Source organism: Lepidothrix coronata, unplaced genomic scaffold, assembly GCF_001604755.1.
Source record: "Lepidothrix coronata isolate B3197 unplaced genomic scaffold, Lepidothrix_coronata-1.0 Scaffold223, whole genome shotgun sequence".
NCBI classification, from domain to species: Eukaryota; Metazoa; Chordata; class Aves; order Passeriformes; family Pipridae; genus Lepidothrix; species Lepidothrix coronata.
This window is the reverse complement of record NW_016690403.1, coordinates 680,913-698,531: the sequence shown is the minus strand read 5'-3', so window position 1 is coordinate 698,531 and position 17,619 is coordinate 680,913. Positions and strand designations below refer to the sequence as shown.

Here is a 17,619-nt window from a genome sequence, read left to right as displayed (position 1 = left end):
TGCACTAGGGACAGACTTTCACTCTCCAGGTCAGAGGGTCCCAGTTTGTTCCCACGCTCAGTCTCTGCTGCATTTCATGCTCGACGCAATAACCTTTGTAGATGCACTTGGGATTTCTCCTGGGAGCTGGGAATCACTCTGGAATCTTTTCCCAGTTCTAAGAAATGGAGCCACAGCAAAATTCAGTATTTCTCTTGGAGGTCTGTTCTTTAAAAGCGGTCCTAATTACCCTAAATAAAAGCAGTGTCATAGTATCCTTCTGCAGAGGCTTTTCTTTCGCTCCCGAAATCGCTGCTGCCTCCTGTTTTCCTGCCCAAAGCAGAGTGGGACTGCAGGGAGCTCCCACCTGCCTGGGTTGGGACCAGCAAACCCAAGAGCTTACAGGGAATTGCTGACTCTGCACTGGTTCCCTGCTCCAGCTGTTCCCAAACCCACAGAGATGGACCCTGGACCTGCACATTCTCTCACTGAAGCTCCAGAACAAGCCATAACACTCTCTGATGATGCTGCTCAGAGAGGGAAAGAAAATGTTTGGTTTCTGCTCAGGTGTCTCTAGGAAAGAGAAATTATCGGGGGGGAAGGAGCACTTTTGCTTTTCCTATGTCCTTCTGGCTATTAATGTGATGTATAAAATAGTGAAAGAGAAGGATTCTATCATTTTGTACCAAGGCTTAACACTGTGATCTAAAGGGATGGGGGTGAGGAAGGCTGGTGAGGCACTGCCAGGGAGAAGGAACTCGAACCCAAGGTGAGCCCTCACTGCTCTCCTGAGGTGCTCGAGTGAGAGGGAGGAATTCTGCCAACATACATGAGATATGGGGTTTGCTACGTGTGCTCCCCTCCAGGTAAACTAGAATAAATTCACTTTTACTTTAGAATTGACCGAAAATTAATGTTCTAGATCTTTTTAATCGTGTTGATTGTTGTTAGTTTCAATAAACAAAATATCAAAGTGAATAATTTAGATAAAACTTGTAATATAATTATAGTTGCACATTTTATTGTTCTATTAGACATAATAGCCAGCAATTAAGGTGTTTTTCATCTTTGTGAAATTCATGGATGAATTATGACTATAACATGGCACAGTTTTAATGAAATATTTGAGATCAATCTGTAAATATATTCTGTACATGACTGCTAGTAAGTGATACACATTTTCAGAACTGACAATTCATGCAACATGTTTCTGTGTTTGCATAAGGAATGTTACGTTTCTATCCTATCGCAGTTCAAAGACTGGGAAGAAAGACTCAAGCAATGACATCGTGACCATTTCTTTTCTCATTCCCAGGGGAGGAAACAGTGTTAGATCACAGCATGGCACAGAGTTCTTCAGAGAGTTCTGACATCCTGACAAAAAGGACATAAAATCTGTAAGGTACAAAAGCACAATGCATAGAAAAGATGAGTGGTGGTCTCACACCTGGGGAAAAGATCCTATTTATTTCAGAAAAATATGCATTAAAATGAAACCTCAGTTAATTTTCACTATAATTATTAGACTGTGTTCCAATTCTGTAACACAGTAGTAACCACAAGTGAAGGGATGTGAAACATTCTCCAGCTGTATGTGCATATGGACACAGCCCTGCCTGTCTGTATGGACATATGTGTGTGTATACCCAGGGCAGTGTGGATATGCACACCCTTTCATCTCTTGGTGTGTTAAAGGAATAAGCCAATGCTAGTTTTGTTTCTACCATCAACCAGTGTATGAATATATTTTTGACAAAAAGAGATTAATGTATTTCAGCAAACCAAACAACTTCCTCTACAGGGTAACTGGGCATTCCTGGGTGAGCAGTTCAAGGCTGGGTCTGTCTGGAGTGTTGGTGACAGTCCTGTACCTCCTGCAGCTGGAACCACACCAGTCCTACATTGCTTGCCTATTTCTTCTCTCTTTTTATAACAGCATTGTCCACTAGTAAGTTTTCAAAACCAACCAATTCCTTAGGGAACCAACAAAAAAAAGGCAAAAATAGTAACTATTTCTAGAAAATAATCTAGGGTGGGCTGGCCAGGGTACAATACTATATCAGTAGTGATCATAACATTTTGCTCTGTGTACATAGAACATCCAATGTGAGCAACCATGACTTAAGCTGAACGTGTGTAAATATTATCAGATTTCTTAAACATTTTTAACTTCTAATTTGTACTTTATGGTAAGGCAAAAAGCTAATTCTACTTATGGTTTAGGTTAATGTGTCCTAAAATTATGTAAATAATTAAATAAGCTGTAAATGAGCAGGCCATAGATACAGTATTTGTTTAGTGACTTTTTTTTACTGAGTACAAGAATTGCAGTGCTCTAGCAGAGTAATTTAAACACCCTTTTGCATAAACAGATTTGGACTCCAGATATCAAATAGTACAGAAGGTGCTGTGGTGTAGAGTGGCCGTGGTGGCAACGTTCCTGCTGGCACAAGTGACTCTTCTGTGTGGTTCCCATGTTCAGGCACCCCAATAGCTTGGGCTCAGAGCTGGAGCAGCAGGAACAAAGGGCCTGGGTTTCACTTGCCATGAGGCACTTTGGTGTTGCTGCAGGGATGGAGAGGTGAACATCAGGGTAAGTGAGAACTGAGCTGGTGATTTCCTTGCAGAAGCTGCATATTGCTGTCTGTCTCTGAAATCTCTCTCTCTTATGGTATCTAATAGTAGACTTCTATTTTTCTTTAAAAAAAAAAAAAAGGTTTGACTGTCGTTAGATAGCATAGTCCCCCAAAGCCAAAGAACCTTCACTCCAGAAATTCTTTAAAAGGGAAATCTAATAAGTCACTGCTTAACACCAAAGGTAAAGCTTAATAAAATGCACTAGGAACTTTGTCTAAATTTTTAAGAAGCAAAGGAATGTTGATGATCAAAAAGACTGCCCTATTCTACTTTGTAAAAATAGTAATAATTTAAATATCCATTATATAAAATTGAAATAGATCATCTCTACAAGAATATGCAACACTTAACATTTCATAAGTATAAAATTATTTTCTTTGTAAGTGCTTTGACAAAAAATGAAACTTAAATGATGAAAAATCTCACCTCTACTTTCATACTAAGGGTTGTATTTTTTTAATGTTTTTCAGACATGAAGTCATCTATTCCAATTTGATAGCATTTTGTATGTTTTCACTGTTGCTGTCCTTTGGCAGATCCTCACCAGGCTGTATTGTTCATGGTCTGTCCTGTTAATTTCAGTTGAAGACAAAAAGAACATTTGAAACATGATTAATTCTGACAAACTGCTTATGATTTGACTTCTATCACGTTTTTATTTGCATGGGTGTTTAAATGGTTCTGTTAGTACTGTCTTTGCACAGTTCTGATTTATCTTTTTTTACTTAGTACTATTTATTTCATAATGTAGTAATCATCAGCCTTACTAATGACCTTGTAGCCTTTCTTATATGCACATAATGCACATTTTCCAATGGCTAGAAAATGCAAAATACTAGTGGATATCATTGCATCAGATCTTCATGTCTTTCTCAAAAGGACTGCTAACCTCTGGGATATATGAGGTAGTAAAATGATGATTGTAAATGAGTAGCACATAAGAGATATTTTCTTGAATTTAAAATTATTGCAGCCAGTTTCAGCATGTAAATATATAATAATGTTGGCTAGTGTGTAATTCTTGAATTAAAAAATATAAATAAAGAAAATCTAAAATCTGTATATGTGGTTGTGTTTGTTGGGCAGGACCTTTCCCAGAGCTGCAGGAGCTGAGGGATCTCACCTGAGGTGAGTGTGGGTGAGTTTGGGGCAGAGGGGTCGGGCAGGGGGGCTCTGAGGCCCCTCAGGGCAGGGATCCCACGGGAAGGGGCAGCTGAACACGGAGCTCCTGGGCCTGGGCTGCCCTCGGGGCAGGGCAGTGTCTGGGAACACAGTCCGGGGGTCTGGGGCTGCTCCCTCAGCGCTGAGAGCAGGGGGAGCGGCTGGAAATGTGCTCAGTGGGGCCTGGTGGGAGTGAGCTCCTGTGAGCCCGTCACTGCAGGGCAGGTCCGGTGTTCTCCTCCCAGAAACGTGGGGTCTGTGTCTGCTGGGAGGGTATTTCCTGTGAAGGACTGGGAATCAGAATGGGGAAAATCTCAGAAGTGGAAAAGGATGTACAGGGATTGAACGGACTTTATGATGCAGACTTTATAGTTATTATGTACACACACAGTGTATGTTCCCCCAGAAGTTGTATCCTCCGGGCACGTCCCGGCCTGTTCCCCTCGCTGCTCCCCTGTTTCTGGGCCCATTGGCTGGAGGAGCTGCAGGGAGGAGACAGCCTCCATTCGCCCCTTCTCTCCGCGTTCCTCCCTCTTTCGCCTGTGCCTCTATCCTGATTTGCTCCCCCGCTTGTCTGTCTCATGCTCCACCCTATGTTCTGGCCCTTTCCCCTCCCGAGCTGATAAAAGATCGCATACACACGTGGATAACGCATTCTGTGTGCATCCCTCCCTCGAGTCAGGGACTGGTGTAGTGCCTCGGTCCCACCCTCCCCTTTCGGACCGCGGCAATTTCCTGCTACAGAAAAAGTCTTAACATCTGACTATGTGGACTTCAGATATGGAAGTCCCAAGTTCCATTCCTTCCTCTTCTTACTTACCATCAAACAGGAGAGATCCTGGATGAGCAAATGTTTGTTCCTTTGGGCCTGGTGGATTGAGCAGATTTTCCTGTTGGAGTGGTTCTGTTGCATAAAACCCCATTGCAGGTGAGCAGACGGGGGGACAGAGCAGCTGAGGGTGGTCATGAGAGGGGTCTGCACTGCTGGGCTCCTTCTGCTCAGAGCTTTGTGCCAGCACTCACAGGGATCAGAAACTGGGGTCTTCCTGTGCTCCCCAAAGGGAAAATGTTCACTAACACAGGTCTGTTCTCGCTTCTTTCTATCCTCGTGGACCTTGAGCCTTAAACAGACTTCAGGCTTAACACCTGTTTGCTGTGCTGAGAGGGCAGTTCATGTCCCCCAGTTCTTGTTCTCTGCCATCCCAGCTCTAATGAAAGGGAACCCCTGGCTGCGTTTCCCAACCCCAGGGATCCTTCCTTGGGTGATACAGCTGCAGTTATGGGCAGCTTTAGCTGTTCATACCCACAGTTGATGCTTTGGTTGATCCAACCAGGGGAGCAGATGGAGACCAGCAAAGGGAACAAATGGCCATCGGACCAAAGGCTGCCAAGGGCTAAAACTACCAAATCCTGGCTTTGGTTTGAGAATGCAGACAGCAGTTGGTGATTCCTTTTGAAGTTCTCCCCCTGGCTGCTCTCTGTAGCAGCCCCCCAAGAGCTCTGCTCTCCTAGGTGATCTGTTCTGTGCCACTTGGCTGTGATGAAGATCCAGTTCTGCAGAGAGAGAGCAGAGCTGAGTCCCACAGCTGTGCTGAGTGAGGAGTGCTGGGTGCAGGAGACATGGAACATGAGATGTAAAACATTCCAGACTGTTAAAGAAAGCTCTAGTCTGACTTCCTGCCTTCCCTCTTTAAAATACCACATCTTATTCTGAAGCTTCTGAACAGGAGATCTAAGTTCTGAAAAAAGACTCAAATGTCAGCACAGTTGCTTTGTCACAACTGTGTGATTTACTGTTGGCCCTTATTTTGAGAGATTATTATGAGCTAAGCAGCAAATATTTCAACTTTAAGACTGTTTATGATTTTAGACTCTAAAAATATTTATATTAATTTCCAGAATAATTTCCAAAACAAAATTGTCTATCTGCCATTTCATCTGTCTGTATCTATAAATGCATTTAATGTTATCACATCCTAACAGGTGTCATATCAAATTCACTGGCACAAAAATAAGACTAGTACTATAGAGTATTTGAATAATTTATTTCCTTTATTCTGAGCTTTAACACGTCATGACTTGTGTAACGTGACCTCTCATTCAATTTACTTGATTGCAAATTAGAAACCTTAATAGCAACTTCTTATTGGGAAATTGTACTGTTGAATATATCTTTATAATCTAAAATTAACAAAACACGACAAAAATTATCTAACATCTCAGTTCTTAACTAATAAAAGGAAAATCAGCATGTTAAAGAATGAAATTATGCATCTGTCAAATACTGAACAGCTGTGAATCAGTGAAATAATGGGCCCTGGCATGGAGCACATTGTAACTGCTGCATATTAAGGGAGTGTAACATTACAACTACCTAGCAAGTGTGCTCAGTAACCCACATGCTTTGGTTATCAAAATTAATGACCAGCATGACATTATTAATTTGTAAGGCTTGTTATTCTTGAGGGATATTTGGAGTGACTGATTTATTATGGTGTTCAGATGAGTCCAGGCAAGTGAGAAATTTAAAAAAAAAGCTGGTTCTGTGGAGAAATGGGTGTTGGCTATTCAGGTGATGAGAATTGCTTATACAGAAGGAGACACGTTTGCCTTGGCTGAGACTGGCCCAGGCAGGTTTTTGGGGGGAGAAGGAGTGTTTACTTCGATGTCAGGGCAAAACTTTTGAATACATCTTATTCTTGAAACAAAAGTATTTTTCCCCCTTTGTGACAGGTTGTCAGAGCTGACAGAGTGCATTGATCTGGGCACTGGGATGGCCCAGGGCAGCTTCCAGCTGAGAGCACTGCCCTGAACCTGCTCTGCTTTGGAAAGGAGGCAGCCAAGGGAACAGAGGCTCCTTGGGCTCTCTTACAAATGCTTTAAAAACTGAATCCTGCAGACTATGCACTTTCCAGCTGTGGTGCTCCTCACTTCCCCAGTGGTCCTTGAGTGGAGATCCCTGTGTGTCCATGGAATGTGTGCTCACAGGGGCTCACAGGTCTCAGCTGGGTTGGTACATCTGTACTCTGCTGCTTTCTAAGCCCACGTGAAACTGGACTGTGACCTTTGAGTTCTCCTTGTTAAACATTTCCAAGGATCTTTTCTGAAGAGTCTGACTGATCATGTCAGACTTTAATCTGCAACCCTTTGTTGAAATCTTCTGGCACTGATGCTGATGAAGGTATGTGGAGAGACATCCCAGCCAAGCCCAGGGGGGCAATGTCCTGCAGGTGACAGGGAATGGAGTCCTGTCAGATGCTCTGTGACAGCAGCACAAAGGGCAAGATGTGCAGGGATAAACCCACAGCACAAAAGCTGGTTTGGTCATGGTGGGATGGGTGCAGTCCCTTTGGTGAGGATCAGATCTCCACTTCCATGTCATGCAAGGAAATTGTTTCCTCAGGTGGGAAGACGTTGGCAAGAGAAGGAATGTGGATCGAAACCTCCGTGTCAGGGCAGCAAGATTTATCTGCAAGATTTGCAGACAAATTGAATTGGTTTTGATGTGCTTCAGTATTTTAGGTTATGAAAGATTGAGGCTTTTTTATTGTTGTTGTTAGTCATCATTCAAAAGATATCTGAGGGAGAGATATGTGTCAAACAGANCAAGATTTGCAGACAAATTGAATTGGTTTTGATGTGCTTCAGTATTTTAGGTTATGAAAGATTGAGGCTTTTTTATTGTTGTTGTTAGTCATCATACAAAAAAAATCACTGGAAAGAAAAAGGGGAAAAAAGAAAAAGAACCCCAGTGAGGGGAAATCCAGCTAATTCCCTCCCATCCTCCCAAGCAGCAAAGAAGTGCAAACTGCATTGCCTAATTTATTTTCTTCTTTTTTCTCCCACTCACAACATACTTTAAAATTAGAAGGGTTTAAGACTGTAGGAAGGACAAATTTTTTCTTCCTCCTCCCTCACTGTTAATTTTAACGTTTTCTTTCTTACACAAGTTTGGAAATATAACAGGAAGACCTTGGCTAATTCCAGTGAACAATACAAGCCTTAATTGGTTTTGGAAGGGTCTCTAGATCTCTCTAAGAAAGATTAAGTGTTATTTATTTGCCTTTATTACTACCCAAAGCAATGTGATTATTGAACAGGTTTGACATTCAAACTAATTAAGGATGAGAGAAAGAGAGGGGAACAAACCCTTTATATGAGATCCAGACAAAAATATACAAAAGGAAGAAACAAAAAAATGGAAGGGACCGGCAGATGAAAAGCAAGGGTTGTTTTCTCCCTCATGCTGTAGGATTCCAGAGTAAACACCAGTGCTCCTCTGGCATGTCCTTCAACTGCAGCCCAGCCATCCATCAGCTGGTTCCCTATTTCAGATTTCTTACAGGAAAGCAGTAGGAGGTAGCAGCAGCAGCTCCTGGTGCCAATGGAATGAAGTCCAACATCCAAGTCCATACATTTTCTCCCGGTGTAACAACACAATAGAGGCCTTCAAAAGCAATGGGTTAACCTAAACTTTCAGTAACTGTAAGGTGTGCAGATCCCTGAATGGACATGCTGGACATGCCCTTGTTGGCAAAGAGCACCTTTAACCTGCTCACTTCTCCTCCGTGCAGGTCACTGGGTCTGGACGGAGCAAAGAGACCCCTCAGTGTCCCTGCAAGGGCTGCAGGAAACGGTGAAGGACCAGGGATGTCACAAATAAAGATGCCTTTGCAGGCAGCTGGGGCTGATGAAGGTGCAGCACAGCTGAGGGAGGCAGAGCCTGGGCCCTGCAGGTACCACTGGGTTCTGTTGTAAAGCTCTGCCAGCACAAACAGCACTGGGCACTCTCTGGGCACTGGGAGGAGAGGGTTGTTCATTATTACTCTGCTCAAGAAGTGTGTTGTGCTCCTTTCTGCTTGCTTGCTTTTAGGTTCTGACTGAAACACCAAGAGATCTTCTGTTTTGGCTTTTTTTTTCCTCACCCAACAGATGAACCTCCCCGTTGTTCCTGTGTGATCTCAGGTGAGTTGGATCTTCAACACAACATTCCTACAGGACGAACAGACCGACATTCCTTCTTTCATTGGACTCAGCTCCTTTTCTGCCTGCTACAGTTTATTATGATTAGTCCACTATAAATTACATGGTGTCTCCAGGGACCTGTTCTGTACTTGAAATATCACAAGACTGCTGTCATGCATAATGCTGCAGAGAGCTGCTAAATTTATATCCACTAAAAATGTGCTTTACGTTGCAGAGTGACCCACTTTAACTTTGATGCATAAATGGGTTACTTTTCCTTTTCTTTTAAGTATTATCTGTTATCTTCTGTTTGGCCACAGATTTAACTTACTCAGAAAAGGCCCCTGGAAAATCTACTGTTTGTGCTTGGTGTATTGTGTGATTATCATTATTTTATAAAACTTGGACATACTTCCAAATTCCCTTGGAGACAGAGCATGCAAAGGGCAATTTTGTCTGCCAGCCCATGTAAATTCTATCAGGCTGCATAAACAGACAGCAGTGGCAGATTGGCTCCTGGAGCTCGTGTTTCTTCTGCTCCTGAGCAGTTTGCACAGCAAGTGGACAGCAAGGACTGTGAAGCACAAGTTGCCCTAACATACAGATAATGGCAGTTTACTTGTGTAGTTTCCAAATGTGCCATTTGAGTTTTAAAAGCTTTTTACTGTTTTTTTATAAGAATCCTTCAAATATCAGCCTGGTTTTAACAAAATTAAAAAAAAAAAAAGGGCATAAAAATCTGATTCCCTGTTAAAATTTCTCCTTCTAAGAAGGCAGAAAGGGAACAGACAGATTTAAAATGCCTTCAGGATACTATATACTATAAATCATTATCTACAAGAAGTACATCCACAGGAATTCTGCCATAAAGCTTTAGTGTATAATAAGAAAAAATATATGGTTAGACCATTATGCTATTAATTGATATGGCTTCTTGACAGGGTTAAATAGCCCATAATATATTCCACTGAGTGGACATTTCTAAGTGAATGTGGGGAAGAAGAGAGGCAAGAAAAATTGAAAGGATTTTTGGTTTGATTTTTCTCTAAATCACCATAAAATGATCAAAAATAGTCAGTGGATCTCAAATGTCTCAGTCTTGGTTTAAAGGACCAGACTCAGAATGGTTCTCCTGAACTTTGTCCAACACTGTGTCCTGTCCCCTGATTTTCTAAGTAGGCTTCAGTCAGTTGTGTCTGTAACCAGCAATGCACAGAAAGAGTTTAATTCAGTTGAATTAAACCCACATTTTTCAAAATGTAAGTTTAATTAAGGTTTGTTCATCTGAAGGCCTGAAGGGCTACTAAAGTACATCCTAAACCACAGTCTATAACAAAGGTTTTCCTTACTTAGGCAATTGGCTAAACTTGTCTCTTTGTGTTTGCATAAAACCCCTGTTCCTGCAGTGGTTTGGCAACTTTCTTTGACTTCAGTGTTGAGTGAGAGATGTACCCAAAGGAGAGCCAAAGAAATGCACAATATACACATCACCATTGCAAATGAGCTTAGGGAAAATGTCAAGGGGCTGGGGCAAAAAGTTTTGAGGATGTAAAATTTGAACCTTGTAGGCTGGGTGAAGCCTGGGAGCCAATAACCTTCTCTGGACCTCAGGAAAGTTCATGCATAACCTGAAGGTTCATAAATAATGAAAGAAGTTTTTTTAAAGCTGATTTTAGTGAAGAACCAGTGTGTTCATAGGTTAGCTTTTGAATGGTAAAGGTGAATGTAGACTGTAATTACTGCTTTGGGAAGACAACTGGAAATACAGTACTAGTTTTCTTCCTTGTTTGGGCTACTCCTGCACAGGAAAATAGTTCATCACTTTAATTAAGATCCTTGTCCTATTTAAAAAAATGAAGTGATCTTTTCATAGACTATTGCTCCCAAGTCAAATTGTTCATTTTGCCTCATTTTTTTTTCCATTTCATTGGTAACAATATAGAAAATTCAGTGTAACTGAGATAACTTGGAGTGCAACATGAGCAACATCAAGTCCATTGTTCATACAAGTACTTCCCACAATTATGGGTATGTTTTGTATTTACAGTGTCACATTACTGTGGTGTAATGAGAGGAGTAACTAAAAGAAAGAACTTTTATTTTTGACCAGACTCTCTCTTTACTCACTTTTGTGGAAATGTGAAATGGATATAAACTCAATGTTAAGAAAACGAAGTATCTGGAACAATTAGTATTATTCAAAGAAATAAGCTAGATTTAAGGAAAAAATCTGCTTGAGTTCAAGCATTTAGTTCCATTACATGACACTGGAGCCTATTTGTCTGCAAAAGTGTGAATCAGATTCTTAAGCCCTGTGCATGTCCTGGGATTTAGGTTTGGAATTCCAAGCCAGCTGTTTTCCTACAAGCAACACCTTGGCATGTGATTTGCCAGTGTTTTAGCAGAGGCTGAATGCAAGAATCAATTGGACTTGTTTTGTCAGGAGCTGCTGCCCCACAGCTCAGGAGCTGCTGCCTGAGCCTCTCAGGGCCCCTGGTGATCAATAATGTCACACAGCTGTCACCTTTTAAGGATAGTAAAGGAAAACCTGTACTCTTGCCAATTTTCATCCTAAACCCTGTGATTTTAGGATGGACGGAAAAGGTTTATTTGTATAATAGTGGCCTGTTGTCTCATTTGTGGCTTGCTTAGGACTTTCATGCATGTGTCAATAAATGTGTTGATAAATGATGTTATCCAAGAACAGAACAGAGTTGTGCTGTCTGGTCACATAGATACAGACAAGGTGGAGTGAGATGATGGAGCTGGGTGTGGGTGGGGAAGAACAGGGAGAAAGAGAGGAAGGGAGTCACTGGCTTAGCTCTGTACTCAGTCCTAAAAACCAGTTGGTACAATTGGGGTCTTCATTTGCTGTGGGCTCCCCTAACCCGGGATCTGAGGTGGAGTCTCCAGGAGGAGCTTTATTACCCAAAGAGCAGAGTAGCTGAAGTGCAAACCTTGCTGGGTGGGGAGCAGAGGCAGCCCAGGGCACAGGGACTGGTCCTGCAGGGCCAGAGCGGGCACTGACCCTCAGACCTGACTGAGCTCAGGGACATCCATCACATCTCCTGGGGCTTGGAGGCACCTGGACAATGTGAGAGCAGCTGCATTTCCCCCTTAAACTTACCAGTGAGGGACAGAACACAGACACTGTCAGTGGGGAAAAACCCAAAGCAAACCAGGGGGAGAGAGTGGGTACAAACCAACAATGGATTTCACGGGGAAACGGGAGAGAAGAAACTGTGGTGTGGGGCTGAAGGGCAGGTGTTGGAAGAGGTGAGGCCATGCACTGAAAATAATGTCTATTATGGCTCTGTGAACCTTTCCTTGGAAGATCCCTGCTTCCCCTCTGGAACAGCTGCTCCCACTGCCCAGTGGGGTTCTCTGGACTTGCCCTGGTGTCCTAAAGGTGCCACCTGTGCTCCTTGCCTGGGGTTTAGAAGGATGTTGGAAATACAGGGTCTTGGTTTGGGTGCTCCTCTGCAAATTCTGCCTTGTCTGGGCCTGACTGTGCTTGAGCTCCCTGCAGCTCCAGGGGAAGGTGGAACTCGTGTTTACACAAATTGCTTGTTTATCCTGTTTTGGAGGAGACCTGGACTCCATGGGAGTGTGTTTGGATTTTGTCTGTGATAATGTGACTCCTCTGGGCCACAGGAAAGCTCTGTAGAAATGGTAGGGAAACTGCCTGAGAAATGGAACCTCTTTTAAAATTGCAGAGCTTTGACATTTGTTTTTTATTCTGAACTGAAACAAATGAAAACCGTGCAAATTAAGTTTGTGAAAACATCAGAGAGCAACAATGGGCTGCTGTGGGAGCCCAAGTTTGGGATGTTGCTGTTCCTGATTCAGGAACATCATGGGCAATGTTCCAGATCCCCCTTTGTTAGTGTGAGGAATATTTCAAGGAGTGTGGGAATGGCACAGAATCCCAATATCCCAGGGGTTGGGACTGCAGCCAAAGGTGCAAGAACCATGGATGTTTGTCCCTGGTCTGTGTAAATCCTTGCTCTGACTACAAGTCCCCACATTCCAGCCCAGTTGTTCTCTGAGTAACACTCCTTAATTACTGTGTCTGTGCAAAAATGCTTCAGACGAATCTCATATATTAAAAGCATTTCTTTTGAAAATTTATCCATGTATTCTAATATTGAAGAGCAATAAAGCTTTCTGTGAAATGCTTTGGAATAATTCACAGACACTGACAAAATTCTGTAATGAAACCACATTGGAAACAGGTTTAATCACGTTGTGCTTCATCTCCAAAAAATCCAGTGTCTCTTGCACACTGAGGCAACGTAAATTAGTACCTTGATCTGCACCATGGTAAAAGATAAATGGTGGTTTATTATTCATTCCATGTTAAAAGAACTCCTCCCTCAGATGTATGGCAAACATACTTTAAAAAATGGACAGAAAATGTGATGTACCTGCAAATGAATTCTTGAAAGGCAAGAATAATGATCTCAGTTGAGTCCCATGGACTGTAGACTTAACTGAATCCTCTGAGAAATCGAATATACACACCCTGGCTTTGAAAAAGCAGGATAGTTTTCCTTGAATCAAGCCAGCAATATGCAAGAAGCAGGAATATTTATCCATCTAAAGGCAGAGTGACAGAGAGAGCCTCTGATCTTATGAGATAATGAAAGACTATTTTTCAAAATCAAGCTTCTATTTTTCCCAAAGTTTTCTTTATCTGAAGCATTTCTAGGAATTCATCCCACCCTGACTAGGTGGGGTCCTCTTGAAGGGAGATGTTACTTGGTGTGCTGGGAGAAATCAAAATGTAGTCCAAGTGAGAGTGGCAGTTTCTCATTTAGCTGGTGTTTGGAGACAGAAAGTTAAATGTCAATGTATAGAGACTTCAAAGACACTGGCTTGATTTGGTTCATCTTATATGAATTTTTGCAGTCTGGAGAACATTTTTTCATTCAAGTAGGAGAATGAAAGACATTAGGAACTACACACAGAAGGTATGATGAAATACCTCTCTAAACATAGATTTTTGAATCACTGCAAGTTGACAGATGCAATCACTTCAGTGCAGTCAGCGCAGGGCACCACGATGACAAGGATATATATCTGTTGTCTCTACATTTCATAACCCACAGACTGGGCTGTAATAGTGTTTCTCACACAGCCCCCCTGGGGGACAATGGCTCAGCAAAACCTGGAGCCCTGGTGTTTAAGTAGCCCACAAATATTTAAGTGAGTTAGGAAATGATGGAGTGAAATACTAAAGTCTCCTGGCACTGTGTTGTTTTCCATGGTGCTTCCTGAAAAAGGCCACATGCAAGGGGAAGCCTGACATCCTCTGGCACCAGAGGCTGCTTTTCACGTGTTTGATATTGGCCTCAGTTCTTTTTGGGTGTGGTGAAATATTTTTTCAATGGTGAAATATTCAACAAACTCTAGACACAGAAGCGAGTTTTATGCTTAGGAAAGCCTAAGCCATGTTTAATTGATATATTTATAAATTATTGTATTAATAATATATAACTATTCTACAAGATGCAAATTTATAGGTGAGATCACAGTGATAGACTTTTACACATAAACTTGATATACTCCAGCATTTTTCTTTCATCCAAGCCAGGGAAGGAGTCTCACTGCAGTGTTTAAATTCAAACTACAGTAGTGCTGACAGGAGAGGAATGGAGACTCTATTACATGTGCATTTCTGGAATATATAACCCTTGAAAACTTCTTAAAAAAATACAACAGAAAACCAGAGTCATCCCCATTCCCTTTTGTCTTTTTTTCCCATTTGTTTTTGGCTTTTGTTTTTGTTGGGTTGTTTTGCTTTGGTTTTCAGTATTGAAATAACGTTGATCCCAGTGGCTACTTGGGGCTTTTGGCTGGAGGGACTGAGCTGTGCAGGGAGGGGCAGGAGCTCTGCCAGGACACTTGGGGTGCTGGCTCAGCCATGGGGACACTTGGCATTCCCACGGTCCTTTGTCATTCTCCAAATGCTGAAGAAGTATTTCAGCTGCCTGAGAACAGCAGCACAACACACCATCAGTCCAACTGCTCTGGGCATTCTCATTTATTTTTATAAATTAAGACATTATACTTGATGAGAAACTACTTCTGACCCAGGTATTCATGACCAAAAGAGATCCTGCCCTTTCCATTGCTGCTGCCCAGACCTGTCACATCCCTCCCTCATCCCTTTTCCAGAATTCAGGAATTCACCCCTGCTCTCTCCCCCAGCCCCACTTTACCCTGCAGGTATCCAACCTGCTGGATTCCCAGAGAAACAACCAGAAGCTCTGTGTGCCATTTTCACATTTCCTCATTTGTCCCTGTGTTTAATGCAGGGAGCAGCACCAGGAGAGGGATGAGGTTGTTACTGCAGTTTGGCACCAGTGTTTCCATTGACTCCAGCAGTTCCTGAGTTCCTGGAAGAGCTGTGTTTTACGTACATCCTCTGCCATTTGGAGTGTGGGAGGAAGGCAGGCTTGAACTAAAGGTGTTAAAATGACGCTATTCATGTTTTTTGCTGATGCTCCTCCTGTGAGAACAAAATAACTTCAGACAGTAATTTTTTGTCTGAAAAAAGTAAAAAAAGAAGGTATTACTGTCCTTGAAAAGGCAGGAGTGTCTGTGTGTCTATGTACAGACACAAGTCCATATATTTAAACAGACACACATACAAAGAGCAGTTGATTACAGTAAGAGTCAGTTGATTTAAAGCATTTCTGTAGTATCCTTATTTCTTTATTTTTCATGCTTTCTTAGAGGCACTCTTAGAGTCCTAAGCCAGTTAATACAAATGAGGCAGGGGAGAGGTCCTGCTGCCCCCTGTTTGCCACCCCAACCACTTCCAGCTGTGGAAAAAGAGACCTCCAGTGCCCATTTGTGCACTGCACAGGCTGTGGAGTCTGCTCTGCCCTGTAAGAGCAGTGCACAGGACACTCAATGGACATTAATTCTCAGTGCTTCCTCTTCTCTCTTTCTCCCTATTACTTAATTTGGGCTATTGGAATGATACAGTAATGGTTCTGATGGAAGACCCAGAAAAAGCAAAACTGAAAAAACAGTGGCTGGTGCTACAACTAGAATATTTCTTCCATTTGTTTGATATAAAAATTAGATTTCCTTTATGTTGCCCATGAACAAAACCTGTGCTGAGCTGCCTGCATGGCCCTGTTAGAGAGAAATTGGAGGATCAGGTAAGCAGAAGAGATTTTGGTATGAAAAGGTGAATAACTCAAGTTTTGCATTCTGTGCAAAGAGCTGGAGTCAGTCCCTGTGAGCAGAGCTCCCTTGTTTGGGAGGAGCACAAACACGGGCTCTGCTTCAGCAGCAGCATCCCCTGCTGGCACCTGCACCCCCTGCCCAGGGCACCCTCTGAGCAGCCTCTGGAAGGGCTTGGGGCTTGGAATAGCTTTTTAGGAATTATGGTGAAAATACTAATGAGTGGTTTGTAACAGATATTTGCTGAAGCTGAATTCTGAAGTGTGGTGTGGATTCAGCAACAGATGTCCTGATAAACTGGAACAGAGAAAATCCCAGTGGCAGCCAACTCCCCGTACCAGGCTCAGTGCCAGCTCTCCAGAACCACACAGGCACCTCTCTCCAACCTCACACTTAGGATTCAAGACACACTTACTGACATATTTCAACAATTTCTCCTCCAAACAATGTTAAAAACAACTTCCGGATATATTTTCGATTACGTTATTTTTCATTTAGACATATTGGAAACAACAGCAATAACAAATCTTTTGCTCACTCTCTCCTTTTTTCTTTAGGTTGGCTTTGTTGTTATTGGTTTTTTGTTTTCCTTGCTCTCTCCTCACACCACACTGCAGGTTTGTGTGTCTGAGAGCGGCTGAGAAATTGATATTGAGACGTGCTGAGAATGCATTGGAGTTACCAAGGAAGTGGTTTCCCAAGCAACAGTAACCACATGAATTTTGACAGAATTTCTTCCTCTGTGGCTGTATCATGTTTGCAGCTTTGCAGGAGACTGAGTGTGGGTTGCATAAGTGATGTTCTCATTGTCAGCCTTGCTGTTTGAAGCAGATATAGTCGGATTTCTGTGTTCATTAAAGCAAGAGTTAACTTCAGCTGGAGCTGGATGTTTGGGTGTGTGTTGGGGGCTGGTTTGTTTCTTTTTTTTAATTTTCCTGCCAGAGAGTCCTGCAGCACGTGGGCAGATGCTGGAGGCAGCACTGAGCTGTTCCAGCAGTGCTGATGTTCTCAGTGCTGATGTTCTCAGGGCTGATGTTCTCTGCTCTGATGTTCTCAGGGTGATGTTCTCAGGGCTGATGTTCTCTGCTCCACGGCAGCACCTTGGGCTGCTCCAGCAAACCCCAGCTGACAGGGGAGGAAGATGCAAGTGGGCAGTCAGTGGGAGGATAGGAACTGAGGGAAATCCAGGGCAGGAGTCCCAAGTCCTTTGTGGGGGCAAACAAAATGACTGTGGGCCTCAGTCAAAGAAGGCAGAATTATAGGTCTTTTATTTTCAAAAAGAAATTACAATAACACAATAAATGTGGCTCTCTGAAGACAAATTTACTTAATGCTCCTGGAAGGAAGTAGAAAAGAACAGGCTAAACATCTTAACAAGAAGTGCAATTTAGTATCTTTTGTTACCAGAAAATATTAATAAATTCTGTGTGCTTCCATGTCCTGATGTGGGAAGACACTGCAAAGGCCGTGTTAACAAGGGCTCAGTCCTGTATGACAGAGAAACAGAGCACTCATTTTTCAATTCAGGTTTAGGGACTAAGAAAATCTAAATTTATTTCAATAATTTGTCTTCAATTCAACAATGTCTCTTAGTATTCACTTCACATGCTTGGTGAAATCTAAAAAAATAAAAAGGGATGGTATTTACATGAGCAGAATCTCAAAGGAAGGTGTGTA

General features: G+C 42.4%; 1 protein-coding gene across 2 annotated transcripts in view; it reads left to right on the top strand.

Moving 5' to 3' along the window:
• The first annotated feature begins 4,180 nt into the window (after positions 1-4,180).
• The window catches only part of ATP10B (ATPase phospholipid transporting 10B (putative)), a 220,287-nt gene continuing 206,848 nt past the window's right edge, over positions 4,181-17,619 (top strand). For both annotated transcript variants that reach the window (XM_017833909.1, XM_017833907.1), the window contains exons 1-2: positions 4,181-4,705; positions 8,651-8,742. The gene's annotated coding sequence lies outside the window, so the exon portion shown is untranslated. The remainder of the gene's footprint in view (positions 4,706-8,650; positions 8,743-17,619) is intronic.